This window comes from Pangasianodon hypophthalmus, chromosome 22 (genome assembly GCF_027358585.1).
Source record: "Pangasianodon hypophthalmus isolate fPanHyp1 chromosome 22, fPanHyp1.pri, whole genome shotgun sequence".
Taxonomy (NCBI): domain Eukaryota; kingdom Metazoa; phylum Chordata; class Actinopteri; order Siluriformes; family Pangasiidae; genus Pangasianodon; species Pangasianodon hypophthalmus.
The window spans coordinates 18,650,166-18,665,416 of record NC_069731.1 but is presented as its reverse complement, the minus strand read 5'-3'; positions in this window follow the sequence as shown (position 1 = coordinate 18,665,416).

Below are 15,251 nucleotides of genomic sequence, written 5' to 3'. Positions count from 1 at the left end.
TCTGACAGTTCTGTCACATTTTCATTGTCACTGTGCCTTTGCTTTGTCTATATAGAAGACTCTTCTATGCATTAGCTAGTTAAATCGATAACCTCAGTCAGTGGTTAGTTTGTCCTGGGGGTACATATTTCTGGGTTGCCTAGCAACAGCGTTTCTCAATATTGCGAAACCCATGTAAATTCAGTTAGCAGTTAATGCTAAGTGTAATTATAGTTTAATTCCCTTTGTATGGAGTCTTTTCTTAGTAATTAACCAAAATATGTAGGGAAATCTTGATATTCCTGATAGTTCTGTCTCATTTTCACTGTCATTCCACCTTTGCTTTGTCTATATAGAAGACGCTACAATGTGTTAGCTAGCTAAATCGATAACCTCAGTCAGTACTTCGTTTAGTTAGTTTACATATTTCTGGGTTGCCTATTCTCATGAATTTCACCACTTGAACAGCGAGTGTATCATGTATTTGACTCCCCATTTCAAAAGCAAAACTCCACAATCAATGTTCCATTTGAATGTAACATAAGTGCTGTGTCAAATGCTTACATCTCTCTGTTCTGACTCATGGCCTTGCACAGAAGTTAAAGTTCTTTCACAAGTGGCACCAGTGCCACCTTGGCGACGTTTTGATGACACGGCGATGAATTTCCCCACAGTCACCGTCAAAGGTGCAGCAGAGATGGTGCGGACGGCTGAGGCACCTCATTTGCATTCCTACTATAAATAAAAGCCTATGACTCATTGCTTTGAAGAGTGTTAAGAAACACTGCATGCCAGCTCTGTTTCCACTTTACAGTTGTCATTCCGAACCCTCAAGAGCAGCTTTGAATTGGACGTTTCCATTGTCTCAAGGCTCCTGAATTTCTTGGCAGAGAAGGCAGTACATACGCTTTTTCTGTGCAGCTTCTCAGTCTCTTGTTTGCGTTGTGGGCTAAATGCCACCAGCCATGAAACAACACACCCCCAAACAATGTATAAATCCAAATTGCTGTTTCTTCTGTCATTTTATGAAAGATTCATTGCAACAAATGATGCCTAATTTAGACAGGATTAGAGGAAGGATTTTAACAGTTGGTAAGTAGGTCTACCATATAAAATCTAAATATATAAACCTGATTCGTGTACATTGTGTTCATCCATTTTCCACTTTGAAATGAAAATAGGAAAAGAAGTAATCTGCTTTTTATTTTATTTCTGTTATGCAGTTTGTGTGCAATTGTTTGTTTGTGTGTGTGTGTGTGTGTGTGAATTATGAGATTAATCAATTTTTTCCATAAATCAATTTTTAAAAAATGTATTGACATGTTTTTACTTGTTTGTTTAGAAAGACTAGAATTAAAATATTCATGTACAGTCAACCTGATTTTCATGTAGGCTGTTCTATATGCTCTTTTTTCCAGTTAAAATGTGTAATTTGGACCCTTATTCTTTTTTCATAAAATATATGATAAAAATGAGATCAACATGTGCAGTAATTACTGTCCATTTCTCACAACAGGGTGCTGAATAAGGATGTTCTGAGATGAGTGCCAGAAGATGAAAACACAAAAACGAATGAACACAACATACACAATGACCAAATGACCAAAACACAATATACCAAAAAAAAATAATTGGTGAAATGGGTGTGATAACTATGCTTGGCCATGAGTCATGGCTTGGCCTTTCGGACTGGCCATCCTTCATCAGAGTGGCGAAAGGAGTGCACAGCACAGTCCAATGAACTGCAGTGATGTGGAGAAATCGACAACCTGCTCTTTAATTACCGGGCACCGAACATGAGCATCAAACTTCATTCACACCATAAGAGAGAATTCCTCTCCTGAGGAAAAAAAATTGGTAGAATAGTTTTTACTTGGAAAGGTTTTGACTTGTGTAAGTTCAGAGATGTCAGTAGGGGATTATAATGAAGGACATAAAGGAAATGTGGTAACATTTTATTAACACTTCATTGGAGCTTCAATTATGTCAAAAACTATGAGGATTTAGACAGTATGTAACTTTTTTGTTATATGAAAGAGAGACAAAAGAAGGGAAAATTAAAGAAGGTATTATTAAGATTGTTACTTTAAATTTCTTTATTGATTTTGTTATTCATTTGTTCGTATTACCATCGTATTCAGGAAGCTTTAAGACATCTACTATGAAGTACAAATTCCATTTACATTCATTCTGGTGATATACAAATGTAGGTGACATCTAAACAAAGCAAGTTGTCAAAGATATACATAACGGCTTTGTAACAGTGCCATAAATGCAAAACTACTACTAGTTTGAAGATATAAAAATTATTCATTTACCTGATGTATTCCCTTCTTAATAAAAGAGACATTGCAGAAGATGTACATTAAATTGTAATGGCATTAATAATAGTCCTATATGGAGTAGATGTTGCAAATACACTTCCCACAAGGTGAGATGACAGTTGGATACTTAACAGAAGATGTCTCCGTGAATGAGCAGTTAGTAAAATACAAGTAATTAATTAGAGGATAGACTAAAAAAAAAAATGACCATCTCAAACTGTTTCTTCCTATCTGCTTTGTCATGTATAAATTAAGAAAAAAAAATCCTGTGCATGTTATACATATTTGCGTAAGATCAAAAGTACAGTCAGGGTAGTGGTGGTCTTAATAAAGTCTAATCAATCTTTTAAGAGGAGACTCTAATTTGAACCAACACTTGACACATAATGTGCAAACTCCTGAGCAGGCTAAATTGCTTGTTACTGTGTGTTGTGACATGTTTATGGTACACTCGATAAAGAACATTTGATTAACAGCTTTAATGTACTACTAATGCATAATGCGTACCAACAAAAATAGACCCCCTTGCTTTTGTGGCTCTAACAAACTGGCAGTCTGAGGTGGCACAGGTAATCTTAGTGTGCGTTCTGAGAAAAAAAAAAGATACCAGAGAATATCAACTGCTAAGATTCAGTGATTCTTTTTCATTTTTATTTTCAGGAAACATATGCGGCACAGAGAGAAAATTCAATCCTCTGTATTTATTTCCTTCATTTTCTCAGACTGGAGCAGTTCCTTGTAAGTGAGCAGTCCCTCTTATTGACTCACGAGCGTATATATTGCTCTGATTTTAAATAAAACTGTTTCATCTTATGGCGTTAAAAGTGAAAGAAAGCTCAAGGGAGAAATTCTCATAAGCTGCAAAGGGATGCATCCAGCTCTGTTGGGAAGGACTGACTCATCTTATGAGTGCAGAGGTCTCTAAATCATACATAAAACCTGACCAGAAGAAGCTTCGTCTCTGGCTTAGACGTTTACTCTAATTGATGGGTGTCTTGTGACGTCCAGAACAAGATGTCAGCATTGCGTACTGTAGTCACTTACGCTGATGACTTCTTGCAAGTGAAAAATAAACAGTCCACTTAATTTGATGAGAGGATCGCAAACGTCTAAACATCCACCTGTCAAGGCGAGAGTATTTCAGTTTGCTTCAGTCTGTTAGATTGATACTCATATCGCCACCATGTGTGAGATTACATTGGTTTAGTTTTGCCAGTTTGAATGTGCCTGTTCTCTAAAGAATCCTTTTTATTCATTCATTCATCTTCTGTAAATGCTGTATACTGGTCAGGTTTGTGGGAGCACTGGGCATGAGGAGGGATGCTAGTGCAACACAGGACACCATGGACACACATCCAAACACTCATTCACACCTAACAGAAATCTGGCACTGGTGGGAGGAGCAAGGAAACTGGAGAACCCATGTGAACACGTGGAGAACAAGCAAAACCCTGCATGGACAGTAACCCGAGCTTAGGAATGAACCCGAGACCCTGGAGCCATGAGATAACAAGACTATCTAATAAACAAGTGTGCTGCATGATACCTTTTTTTTTCAATGTAAAAATGATACTACTCACTAATGAACCTTCAGAAATGTAAAACACAAATAATATAAAGTATGAAAGAAATTTCTGAAAGAAATTTAATAAGTGATGGATGTGTGTGTTTTTTGCATTCTACACATACTTATTTATAGGTGTTATGTGTAGCCATATCATATTTATACCCAAATTTCAGCTATACTTCAGAGGATAATCTCACCTGGATGCTGGAGATTTGTACCTAAGAGTTGCTGCTGTAATCATAAAGACTGTCCTGTGCTAATCCCAGGACTCTTATTCACTCTTAATCTGCTCAGATTACATAGACAAACATACTTCTTTGTCTTTATTCTTTGACACCTGTATACTATAATAATTTACAATCCCACTATCCAGTGTCACCCAGAATAGAAAGTTTTCCCTTTTGAGTCTGGTTCCTCTTCGTCTTTCTCATGTGATCTAAATCTACTTCTGGATTTCTGTAAAGCTGCTTTAAAACTACTATACAAATAAAATTGATCTAAACTAAAGTGAATTGAAATTTCATCCGATTAATAAAAAACAGTTATTAATTTTCCTCACAACTATGGTGATGTATTTTGACATAAAAAGAATCATTTCACAAAGATAAGATTTAAATCTCCATTCTCCATTTAGCATGTCTGATCTTAAGTCATTAATTGTGTTAATCACACTCTTGGCCAAGATTCACTTAAGCCAGAAAGTCATAAAAAGAACCAAAGATATCAGTCCTGAAGCTAATGAACACCAATTAGAGTGGAAGATGAGACAGGAAGGCCTTTATTTAGCTTCACAATCAGCAGCACCTGATGAAGTATGACTAGTTGTCAAAGAAGCCGTGTAATGATGTGGATGGAGGAGACGAAGGGGACCCTTTCGCATTCCAATTATACAACTCTTTAATGGCACACTACTAAGAATAATTTCCATTGTTCTTCAAACATTCAGCAAGAGTGAAACTCGCACATCAGCTAATTATACACAGCAGGGTTTGCATCGGTATCATTGTCCTGTGACTCCTTGTGAAACTCAACAGTGTTTTTTTTAATCATTACTCAAGAGTAAGAATGTTTGTCAAGGTATTTTCTCAAGCTGTCTCCCGTGAATTCCTCACTTTCCCAGATAGCAAATGAGTTCTGTTCCATGGAATAATGGCAAAAAAACCCCATCCAAATCTGGTTGCCAGAACACAGCCACAACTCTGTCTTGATATCATGGCAGCCATGATACTGACATCACAGCTGGTCCGTTTTTCAACCCAAAATTGAAATGCTGCACACGGATTAGATATGGCAGGATGCATTTGGGCAGGTTTTGGGCCAAAGCTTTAAAGCCAGCGGAATCATCAGATTACTAAAAGTCAAGGTGTAGTAAGGTCAGGAGACATCAACTCTTACCTCCAGGGCTGTCTTAAGCCACTGGGTTACCAGCAGGGGTACAGACAAGGGCCACAGTTTAGGAACATAAGTTTAGGAACATAATATAAGCCAAAAGAATATGTTTTCAAGTGGATAATAAGGAAAAATAAGTAAATTTACAACAAAACAGACTTAACTATTTTTATTTGTAAATGTAAACTACACTATATTACCAAAAGTATTCGGTCACCTGCCTTGACTCACATATGAACTTAAGTGCCATCCCATTCCTAACCCATAGGGTTCAATATGATGTCGGTCCACCTTTTGCAGCTATTACAGTTGAAGCTCTTCTGGGAAGGCTGTCCACAAGGTTGAGGAGTGTGTTTATAGGAATTTTTGACCATTCTTCCAAAAGCGCATTGGTGAGGTCACACACTGATGTTGGTCGAGAAGGCCTGGCTCTCAGTCTCCGCTCTAATTCATCCCAAAGGTGTTCTATCGGGTTCAGGTCAGGACTCTGTGCAGGCCAGTCAAGTTCATCCACACCAGACTCTGTCATCCATGTCTTTATGGACCTTGCTTTGTGCACTGGTGCACAGTCATGTTGGAAGAGGAAGGGGCCCGCTCCAAACTGTTCCCACAAGGTTGGGAGCATGGAATTGTCCAAAATGTTTTGGTATCCTGAAGCATTCAATGTTCCTTTCACTGGAACTAAGGGGCCAAGCCCAACTCCTGAAAAACAACCCCACACCATAATTCCTCCTCCACCAAATTTCACACTCGGCACAATGCAGTCCGAAATGTACCGTTCTCCTGGCAACCTCCAAACCCAGACTCGTCCATCAGATTGCCAGATGGAAAAGCGTGATTCATCACTCCAGAGAACGCGTCTCCACTGCTCTAGAGTCCAGTGGCGGCGTGCTTTACACCACTGCATCCGACGCTTTGCATTGCACTTGGTGATGTGTGGCTTGGATGCAGCTGCTCGGCCATGGAAACCCATTCCATGAAGCTCTCTGCGTACTGTACTTGGGCTAATCTGAAGGTCACATGAAGTTTGGAGCTCTGTAGCAATTGACTGTGAAGAAAGTCGACGACCTCTTTGCACTATGCGCTTCAGCATCCGCTGACCCCTCTCCGTCAGTTTACGTGGCCTACCACTTCATGGCTGAGTTGCTGTTGTTCCCAAACTCTTCCATTTTGTTATGATAAAGCTGACAGTTGACTGTGGAATATTTAGGAGCGAGGAAATTTCACGACTGGATTTGTTGCACAGGTGGCATCCTATGACAGTTCCACGCTGGAATTCACTGAGCTCCTGAGAGCGGCCCATTCTTTCACAAATGTTTGTAAAAACAGTCTGCATGCCTAAGTGCTTGATTTTATACACCTGTGGCCAGGCCAAGTGATTAGGACACCTGATTTTGATCATTTGGATGAGTGACCGAATACTTTTGGTAATATAGTGTATATACGCTACTATGACTCATCAGCAGTCATACACAAATTTTGGTTCTCTCAACAAATCTTTTTTTTATATTCAAAATGTGTTTTTATGTGTTCAAAATGACAGGAAGCCAGTTTGAGTATGCCAGTATGACACGTGAGCAAAAAGAGTCAATTAAAAAGGAAAGTTCCTGAAATTTCCTAAAGGAAGAGTCAGCTGGAAGAGTGAACAAGAGATCGACCTTGAGGAAAATGAACTTCGCAGCATGTCACTGGCATCCTTGGCCACAGAATATGAAGATGAGTAAAACCGCTTTCTGTTAATTGTATATTCATCAGTCCCAGGCTGTGCGTTGGCATTACGTGACCCCTCCGAAATTCTCATTCCTGACACTGCAGCAGCCATTAAAAGCTAGTTTAAAACATCAATAAGACATCTTTAGCATTATCATTTATTATTGCATGCTGATCCAGCAGGCAAGTTGAGGCATCTCCCACGCCCTTCTCATACCCAAATGTTGCCTCAGCCTAAAGCCCCAGGTATCTAAAGTCCATGAGTGCAAGAGAAAGCAGAAGAGCAAGCAGCCTAGCAAGAGAAAACCACCTACCGAAAAAAGCGACGTAGCAAGAGAAAACAGCCTAGCAAGAGAGAGCAACCTACCGAAAGAAAGCAACCTAGCAAGAGAAAAGCACAAAAAAGACCTAGAAAGAGAAAGCAACCTAGCAAGAATAAGCAATCAAGCAAGAGAAATTAACCCTACTGAGAAAAAGGAACCTAGCGAGAAAAGACGCAACCTAGCATGAGAAAGCAAACTGGCAAAACAAAGCAACCAAAAGAGAGAAAACAAACTGGCAAGCAAAAACTAATTTTGCAAGCAAATGCTATCTAGCAAATGAAAGCAATCTAGTGAGAGAAGGCTAGAAAGTATATAAAGTGAAATTTAACCTAGTGAGCATAGCTATTGTGTTAACTTTATAATTAGGTAGGATGGTACATGTTGGGCTGAACAGTCCTGTTTCTTGTTGCTTTTGTTGTTGTGTTTAGGATTTTTGGTGAGAGCAATCAAGCAATCTCATTAAAATATTAGCCACGCCCACCCAGACAGTTCTCATGATTCTCATTCTCAATGTTTGAATAGTATTTCTATCATCTTTCTATCTTGTTTCTTCTTTGATCCACTTTGCTGTTTGGCATTATAGAAGCAGTTTAATATTTTACACCACATTCACCGGAAATTGAAATGTTCCTGCTAACAATTGAACCACTTTCTTTTGGCCCACAATACAGTTGTTATTGCCACAAATCGCCTGCTATTTGGATGTCGACTCTGAAAGAATGATTTCTGCCGACAGCAAACTTTAAATCAAAATATGTTTGAGATTTCACACATTTTAACATTTTATGTTGACTGATGTTATATTGTAACTCTTGTACAATATATTTCACATCTGTTTAGCTGCAATATTTTGTTATGTCATTTTAACCAAAATATGAAAAATTAAATAAAGGTGAAATGGTGTCCTGAATTTTGGACAGTGAGACAAACACACATCACTGATTCTAACTGCCAAAGTTTAAAGTCTACATACTAAGTATGCTCTTTTTTTTTCAGGTGCATAACTTCACAAACTTCACATGGAAATAATCACGATTTATTTATTTTCACATGACTGTTTTTTCATATGATTCGTTTTTGGATTTTTTTTTACACAATTCATTTATTGTCATTTAATTTTTTAGGCATGATTCATTTATTTTTCCACATTAGTATTTTACACATGATTCATTTTGTTTTCACAAGTTGATGTTTCACATGTAGGACATTTGGTATTATTTATCACATATTAATCATAGATGTCACATGTTTTTTTTCAGGGCGTAACATGTTGAAATGCACATTACTAACATAATCACATGTGAAAAACATACAGTCACATGTGAAATGTATGTGATTTTTCCATAAAGAATCGTCTAGATAGTCCAGTCCCACAGTCGTGCTCATAAAGAGAATTGAGAGAGGACACATAATTGTTTAAAACAGGGAGGCTGCACAAACTGATGAAATATGCAGGAGAACGAGAGAGCCAAGTGTATTTCATGCCCTTTATCACTCAGAGAGACACTGTGTTTGTGTGTGTGTGTGTGTGTGTGTGTGTGGGAGGGTACAGCCGGTGACAGGACCCAGCTGCACTCTTCGTGCTTGCTCATGCTGCAAAAGGCCACAAAACATTGATTGCGTGTCACATGGACCTGACCGAGGAACAACCAGATGACACATTCGCAATGGCGTTACACTGACTAGTTAGTTAGAGACATTTCACTATACAGCTGTTTTATATAGCCAAATGCTGGGCTAGGGAATTCAGTCAACGCTAATTCTACATACAGTATGCTTTTATCCTAAGCTACATATGCATGGAAAAAGAATTCAATTCAATCCAAGCGCCTAAAGAAGTTGAGTTAGCCATAGTGCTAATTTTCTAAATAAATAAATAAACACACATGGGGTGAGAGCAGCATGATAGTGAGAGATTATCTCCTCAGTATTGAGGGAACCTGCTTCAAGTTTACACAGAAGGCAGAAAATAATCCCAGTTTTTTTCTACCAAACATGATAATTAGCTGTTATGCTGAGGAGCCAGCTAATGAAGCTTCCAGACTAGCTGCTAGTTTTCAGGCTTGACAAAAAGTTTCACCCTTCTACAGTATCAATACTGTATGTATTACATTGTTGCATAGCAACAAGCCATTTGGAAGAAATGACTGATAAAATAGCTGTTTGAAACAATTTTCTTCATTTCTTTGCTTTTTTCTGTATTTTTTAAACTGTTGTATAAAAGCAGTAAAACAGTCAAGGTCATGTGCTGTTGCAAATATCATTAGAGCTGTGTTCTACAATGTGCGATCTGAGACCAAATCACAGTCATGATATTACAACTTGTTGCAGGCATTTTTTTTCTTAAACAAACAAGTTGATGCAATTTTTTTTACTTTGAGCAAAGGTTTCATTTTTTTCAGTTTATTCATGACAACACAGTTACTTAATTTGGTACTTCTTCTTTTTCTTTTTCATTTTCTTCTTTGGAAAACTAAAACTTTTAAAAATTCAACAGGAATCGAGTATACAGGCTCTGTTCAATCTGTGTCTTTGCAGTGAAAATCAAAAACTATTTTTAATTTTGAAATTTATAATAAAAGCTTTAAACTTTATGATGTCTTCCTTGTAACATCAGAGTTGACTAATCAACAGCCTCACCTTAATCTCACTTTCTCTCCCTTACTATCTATTCTTCTTTCCCATCTCTTTTTTGTTCTTTCTCTTTCCCACTTTTTCATTTCTCTTCCATTCTTGTTTTCTGTCACTTTCTTTCATTCTTATTTCTACTTTCCTCAGATAGTTTCTGTCTCTCTCTCATATTCTCTTTTCCTATCATTCTTTCCATTTCCACAAGCCTCCCATTCTCTTTTTCTTTCTTTCTTTCTTTCTTTCTTTCTTATTATAATATGTTTCTTTATGTTTTTATTTTTCTTCTCTTTCTTATCATCTCTTTCCAACTTTTTCTGTCTCTTGCTCTTTCTATTGACTTATTTCATGTTTATTTCTTTTCTTTCTTTTCCCTTCTTTGTTTTTTCCTCTTTTCTAACTTTCTTCCTGTATTTCTCACATTTTTCCTGTCTCTTTCTTTGTAATTTTTGCTCTCATCTTCATCCCAGCCTTTCATGCTTTCTTTACATTTCTGACACTTTCTTTCTTTCCTTCTTTCTTTGAGGAAAGTCAAGAAAAAAGTAATGGGTCGTAACACTTCTTTACATACTTACTTACTTATTTCTTTTTTCCAGATATCTCTTTCATCTCATTGCAAACACTATGTATTTCCTTCAGGAAATGGAAATCTAGTATAACAAAGATCCACTCTAACTATGAATGAGTACAAACATAACATACAATGATGAATATTTCAAAACAGATGTCATGACTACATTTCTGTATACTGTATATGGGTCAGCTATAGTTCTGCATCATTCTACTCTGACCTACATATGAATGGGTGTGCAGAACTGTGGGCTTTGCCAGTCAGAGTTCAGTAAAGGTTACGTGGACAGACGTGTGGGTATTTGAGTGACCACTGTAAACGTTTTTAATACTCCACCACAACAGATGATGACTGAGCAATTCTTATTGTCAGAACGATGATTGTGACCCAGATTTAGTGCCAATTGCTCAAAGAAAATCATTCAGAAATAAAATTGTAGCTTACGCTTTGTATACACTTTTCACCTGATTGTACGCCTTTACACAAAACAAATATATCACAATATTCTACTGTGTAGTGTACTGACCACTATTTCTCTCTTTGTGGTTATGGTGGAAGTAGAAAAAACACCAATAACATTTATTAGCACAATTTAAGCACAATATATAATTACAATTATAGTATATACCACAGTGCTGTTCTGTCTGTGTTGATTAATTTTCTATATAATATATGTTGTCATAACACCGGGACTTGTATGGCAGTTTTATCATGCGTAATAATTGATAATGGTGTAATAGTGTGTAATAGTTTGCTGTAAGGAGACGTCTAGTTAACATTTATGGAAGGAGTCTCCAGTGTTAGCACTTTGTAACAGTCAGAGGTAAAGCTGTAACTTTATGTTTATGACAATGATAAGTCTTCAGAACAGCGGATTGTAGTTTTTTTGGTAATATAAGTGCCATTTTTTGTCTTATTAACTTTAAGAGAGCAAGAGAAAAAAATAGAGGCTGGTAGGAACCACAATGTAAGTGATAAAAGGAACTAACTTGTTTCGCTGATGTTCCACAGTATTAAATGTAACTATAAACAGATCAAATGTACACTGTGTCATTTTTTAATAAACAAAAATTGTAGCATTGGGACAAACAGTGCTGTGGTGTACAAGGAATAAAAAACTGTGGAGTGTGCTGTTATAGGAAAACTTTGGCATGGTAAGGGTAAGTCAGTTTTGCATCCCACCACCCCACCCTGTCACTGATTATTTTCCTATAACAGCATATCTTGTCATGTTTTACTCCTTACAAATATAAATGTGCATTGTTTGCCTTCTCCAAGTCTCGAGCCACGATCCACATGTCTATTTTAGAAGCTGTTTTTAAGATTTTGTGATATAATGACCCAGAACATTAAATAAAGTTTTTATTTAGACTCTTTGAGGATTATATGAATCAGTGCAGGTGTGTTCATTGTGTGTATAATGGTAGCTTTATACAATATTTAATGAGCATTATCAAAGAAAAAAGTGGGGCAGCACATATTTGTGCAAGACTCTGCTTATCAATTAAATCTTTGTACCTACCTTCCAAACATGGTCTCATAAAAAAATACACTGTTTATTTTGGAGAATCCTCTGCAGCAATGTAATATTTTTGCTAATCAAATGAACTGTCCCCAAACAGGTTTATTTTCAGCATCTTTCTTTTTTTGGGACAAATCTTCAGTTGCAATGGAGTCTAACAGGAAGTTGCAGGGCTGTGTTAACTAATGCATCTGCTGAGATGAAAATAGGATTTATGCTCAGCGGGAGGATGAATGATGGTGATGGATAAGGCCTGGGAAACAGTGCTTGTAATTGTCATTTGTTTTTATGGGGCACAAGGCTTCAGCCTCTCAGTAGGTTTCAGACAGTTGGAGTGGCATCATGACTTCAGACTGCAGTGGGATCGCTAACCTGGCTGAGCACCCCTGACCTTAATTGCTCTCTCATATATGCACACACACGTGTGCTACTTTATCCATGGACCAAAATGTCTGTTTGCTTCGTTTCATCCAATCATCCACAGCAAACACATATGAATGTTCCATAGACCAGGGAAAAAATAGGGGATGATATCCTAAAATGCACTGAAAAGGGGTCAGTCCTGTGCATGTGTTGGTTAACGAGTTCTGAGCATATTCCGTCCAGGTAGCAGTGATTCCAAGAAGTGCTACCGTGGAAGCGTAGAAATCACTCTAATTCCTGATTGGATTGGGGTGGTATCCAGAAGTTAAACTGACATTGATATTTAACAGTTTGCAGAATGATTTCCACATGAACGATGTGAACCGTAGACCCCAATCAGAAGTAATGCCCTAAGGTAATCCTTACAGTCTGAAAACATGATTAAATAGTGCTTCAGCTGCCTCTGAAGCAGCGGGTAATTTCGGGAGAGAAAGTTAGCATGCCTTAGAAAACCTGTCGGTGATCACCATTATAGTGGTGCTACCTACAGAAGGGAGTACATCAGTGATAAATTTGATAAATTTGACAGCAAGGTGTCACCAGTCCCTTAAAACGCTGAAACATTTACAAGCCTGCATGGCATCACAGGATATTTATAGTGCCCCCTAGTTGTGAAAAATTGTTCTCCTGTGGTCTAGTTTGGTGAAAATGGTGTTCTCTCTTAGTTATTCTGTGGTGGCAGGAATGAGCTACTCGGGGCTATGACGTATTTCTATTTTGAAATAGTGCGAATCTCATGTCTAAATTAGCACTGGTTTGGCAGTACAGCGAGACAGCATCATCTAACATTTGTCTTAAAATAAAGCCATAGTTTTGGATTAGCATTAGCTTGGGTGTTCGTTTCTATAAATAGGTATTTTCTTATCTTCTTCGTTGTTTATATATGGCGAGGCATACAGTCTGGTGCCTTTCACCAACTTATTAAAGGGAGCTTTCCAAGTGTTTTTACAGATGAACATCATAGGCTTTTATCTTTGGAAGCTCCTGCAGTCACCAAGTGTAATCATTGCTGTTATAGTTGATGAGCCGGAAAACAGAAGTGTCATTTCGGTTATAATACAGAACCGTTTGTGCAAGTAGTCCATTCGTGTTTAATTTCATCTTTTACCTCTCTTAATCTTTGCAATATATCTTATAGAAATGGTTCTGTACATCATAAATACACTGTATGCACTTATATTTGCACTTTATTTGCAGAAATTTATTAGATTTCACTCTTAAGAATTAATAATTATTTGCAATAAGACAAGATCTTGGTGGTCCTGGAGTATTTTTAAACTAGCTAAATTTAGTGTAAACTGGCCCCTACGGCTGAGCTGCCACTAGTAAAGGTTTTCTGTACTTTTGTCACTATATGGAGACGTGTTAAAACTTCCTTTCTGTGGTAACCACATATGAGCTACTGTTTAGGCCAAAAAGCACTGGAGTATTAATATTTATTCTGTTGTCTTTATGTGATGGTGAGGATTTATGCCCTTGCCATCACATAAAGACAACAGAATATATTGCAACCCCTAAATCATAAACAGATTTATTAGCTATTGCACTGAACAACAGTTATAGGTGCTGTCTTTTTGTACAGGTTTCTGTGCACCTTTAAAACTTGATGAATGCAAGCGTAAATCCAATATTGTGAGTACTATGGATTCAATTAGCCATTTCAGGCCATATGACCTAGCACCCCTTTGAGCTGACAGATGAGCCCTTCAGTTGAGTCAGAGAGCCATGTATAAGGACCAGAAAGATTAGCTGGACTCAAAAGCCTTTTTAAAGTCGCATTTATAATGTCAACGAGGTTTATTGATATTCACCCGGAATTGACCAAAAGAAAGAGTGTTCTTTAACAATGTACCTATTTAATCCAATGCAATTACCTGAGGATAAAGTGGCCAAGCTGGGAGTAGACTGAGGAAGTGAAAGGAGAAAAAAAAACAGTTTTACATTGACTGTCAATAGCTTTTTAAAGTGCATTGCCCTCTGCATTTGCCAGTTTGAATCAGGCTTCTTTTCTGCATTTAAAACTTGTTAGGACGCAAACTTGTGATGTTAAAGACCTGATGTATAATTAGCCATTCAGAGCAGCATCCTGGACGTCTAATGTAGTGTTCCTGGTGCTGCATCCACATAAGGACATTGATTTGAAACCACTATGACATCGATGACCAACAGCAAACTTACCTGATGATTTTGTGGTGTTGTGTGTTTCTGTCACAAAGCTTCAGCGTCTCACATCAGACCTTTGACGCTGAAGAAGAAAAAAAATTGCTCGACTCTGTTTTGGAACACTTAAGCTTTTGACCCTGGTGCTTGCTTTTTGAGCCTCCATGCAATAAATCAAAATGAACTCTCCCACACATGGCTAAAAGCAATAAATCTGACATAAATATATTTCCGATGAATGTGGAGGGGCGTTAAATTTCCTTTTGAGCTCAAAAGGAAACAACGGGAGGCTGCATACTAGGCGTTGAAAAAATTAATAATTAATTTACAGGAGTGAATCACTGGGGGTAAGTTTGAGCGAATTAACTCAAAACTTTTTTGACAGACTAGCTCTGCTAAAGATCCATAAATAGAACTAAGATGGCTGCTGCCTTCTGCACCTGTCAGCTCTGGCTTGAGATGGATGCGGTCATTATCCTTAATAACATCATTCTCGAGATGAATTTACTTTTTTCCCTTGTTGTTTGGCTCCATTATCCCTAGGGTTCTTCCACAAAACTAAAGAGTAATTACCTTTTACCTTTACCTTTCTTTCACTGCAATAACTTTTTTTTTAATCCTGCGGAACAATAAAGAAAGATATTGCATCAGACTT